Source organism: Priapulus caudatus, unplaced genomic scaffold (assembly GCF_000485595.1).
Source record: "Priapulus caudatus unplaced genomic scaffold, Priapulus_caudatus-5.0.1 Scaffold1533, whole genome shotgun sequence".
NCBI classification, from domain to species: Eukaryota; Metazoa; Priapulida; class Priapulimorpha; order Priapulimorphida; family Priapulidae; genus Priapulus; species Priapulus caudatus.
Window position 1 is genome coordinate 61,952 of NW_014578594.1, and position 2,934 is coordinate 64,885.

The 2,934-nt window shown below is 43.6% G+C and overlaps 1 protein-coding gene across 1 annotated transcript in view; it reads right to left on the bottom strand.

The window, feature by feature from the left end:
* The window catches only part of LOC106816925 (gem-associated protein 2-like), a 12,741-nt gene extending 10,616 nt beyond the window's left edge, over positions 1–2,125 (bottom strand). Inside the window, exon 1 of the mRNA XM_014821569.1 lies at positions 2,091–2,125. The gene's annotated coding sequence lies outside the window, so the exon portion shown is untranslated. The remainder of the gene's footprint in view (positions 1–2,090) is intronic.
* Positions 2,126–2,934: the final 809 nt, after the last annotated feature.

The following is a 2,934-nucleotide window of genomic DNA, read 5'->3' on the forward strand; positions in this document are numbered from 1 at the left end:
CATGCGATGAGACTGCCACCAACAGCTCCAGCTCAGAAAGCAATGGCTGAGTATTTTCGACCTATGCGAAGGGATCCCAGACGACCAAAAACAACCTGGTTCGATGTGGTGAAGAAAGATCTTGAAAGACTAAATTTCCCTTTTAGTGGTGACGTGTGGACAGTGGCGTATCTAGGGGGGGGGCGGCAAAGGGGGCATGTGCCCCAGGCGCCATGTTCAGGGGGGCGCAAAAAAGGCAAAGGTAAAAAAAAACGCAAAAAGGCAAAGGAAAAAAAAACAATCTGCCTACTAAATGATATCTTGAAATAATTCAATCCTTTATTTGACAAGTTGATTACCCAGGGGCGTATACAGGGGGGGCGTCCAGGGGGTCCGGACCCCTCCCCCCCTGTTCGCGCAGAAAACGCATAGATCTAAGGGGGTCTAATTTCAAAAAATTTCTGGGGGAGGGCTCCCCAGACCCCCCCTTCGCGTGCTCGCAAGTTTGGGTTACGGTTAGACCCACCCCTGGTACAAATCCTGTACACGTCCCTGTTACCTGGACCTGGGATAGTAGCTGTAGTTTAGAAGTATTGGCATCCTAATCTGAGGAACAACCAAAAACTCAACATTCCATTTTTTTTCTTAATTTTTTTCATTGGCGTCAGAAGTTGGAAGGGGCGCAATTTTAGCACTTGCCCCGGGCGCAGTTTTTCTTAGATACGCCTCTGCGTGTGGAACAACATACGTCTACTGGCAAATGATAGTGAGTTCTGGAGGCTAGGAGTGGTGGGCGCAATGACTGCTATGGTCGGAAAGCATTCGCAGTAGTAGTAAAAAATAACCTTTTCAATAATCCGTGACGACCAATCACAAGTAATGTCAAAAGAAACGACCAATCAAGTTGTCGTTATGCTGTGTAAATAAAACAACATGTCAGCACTTAACGGTTAACCCAACCAGGCTGTGTGATTAACGTCAATATACATTACGCAATTTCTATATAATTATGCAATATTCTAACCCTAGCAATACCGTTTCTTCGAGCTAGTCAGCACTTAACCGACCAGGCTCTCCGACTGTTACACGTAGGAGAGCCTGGGTCGCCAACGTAGTGTTAAGCGAGAAGGGAACTGGCTAGTCAGCACTCTGCACAAACAACAAGAATAAAAATGATGGCAGTGGCTACGGGTACGGTAGCCGTATCTTAATGTCTCGAGGTAGCGGTCGGGAGTCATTCGGCTTCATACTTAAGAGACAAGATGGGGCGTGGACGCTCCCCGATTTTCGAATAAGGCTTGGGGAATAATTCAGGGATTTGAGGTTTTTAGATGAGTCTAGAACGTAAGGAAGACACAGCTGCAGGCGCGACGAGTGCGTCACGACAAACGACAAGTCGCGGCGCTGCGCAGCCACACTGCAGGGACAACGACCGCCCGTAGACACAAGTTCACCAGCTCAGGACAGTGCACTACATGAGCCAACGGCCAAAACTCCTGGCTGCTGGCTTTTAATAAATTGCTGTAAAACGGCTCTAGCTATACGAGAATATATAAGTAATATATAGCAGGAGATATTAAGTTATTATCCGAACGTGAAACATAATCTGGCGTCGCTTGGAGTTTTGGTTAGATGGGTTACGCGCCCCACTTGTTTTCTGACAAGGCGGTGCGAGTTTTAGGACTGGAAATCAGCTGGGAAGCAGTCTTACTTCGCTGGCTAGCATTGGTTTATAATTTTATGGAGTAATGGCGATGTCAGGTGGTGAAAAGGCTGTGATTGGCCATTTGTTAATGTGTCGTCGGCGACAGTCGCTGTTGGAAATAGAAACGTTTCTAATATTTTGTCGTCGAGGTTGTGCCGTCGTCGTCGGTAGTGTGCAATGGCTATAGGAACATAGTTTCTTTTTAATTTTCTGAAGTTGTTTGTCGTTAGCGGTGGTATCGTTGTCGCTGCAGGTGTGGCTTGGCTTAACTGACTACGCCTAATTATTAAACTAAACGTAACGTAATCCTAATCTACTACCTAACGCAAAAAAGGGGCTTGCAGACGACGGCTACCGTACTCCAGCCACTGCGTAAAAGGAATTTGTGGTAGGGGGCCTACTAACGGATTAGAGGTAGGTGTATTTACATGTATTCATATTATTCTCGGGGAAATTATTGCGAGGTCGCGGCTCGTTCGCGTTTCTAAATGTTTAGGAAGATGATTAGTAAGATGATTAAAAGATGATTGTAAATGAAAACTGATAAACGCGAAACGAACTCTCGGTGTTTCTGTTGCTGCTGCATATGGTGCCTCACACCGAGACGCCCCCTCCGCATCTGGAGATTGGTCTCAAAATAATACAGACACGATATATAATATATTAAACCAATTTCCCAGCAATTATAATTTTATATATTCTTATTTTTAAATTTCATTAAATATCTTATTTATCATAATTTTATATGAGATGATATTACGTTAACATGAATGTGTGTGTGTGTGTGTGTGTGTGTGTGTGTGTGTGTGTGTGTGTGTGTGTGGTGTGTGTGTGTGTGTGTGTGTGTGTGTGTGTGTGTGTGTGTGTGTGTGTGTGTGTGCATGTGTGCGTGTATGGGGCGCCAAGTGTCGCATGAATGATTTCGTTACGAAATCATTGATTTCGTAACGAAACCAATGATCCCCCAATGATTTCGTAACGAAATCAGGCATGCGACACTTGGTGCCCCATACTGAACGAAATCAGTCATGCGACACTTGGCGCCCCCATATGCGTGCGCGTATGTATTATATGTATCAAAATACATGAATTTAACTTAATCTAAATCTAATATATTTGTCATAGATTTACTGACAAATAAACTCTGCCAGCACTCATTATTGTATTAGGTTTATGTGTATACTAATAAAATTAAATAAATAAAAAATAAATAATAAAATAATAATTGTTTAATCAAAATTAACTATTAG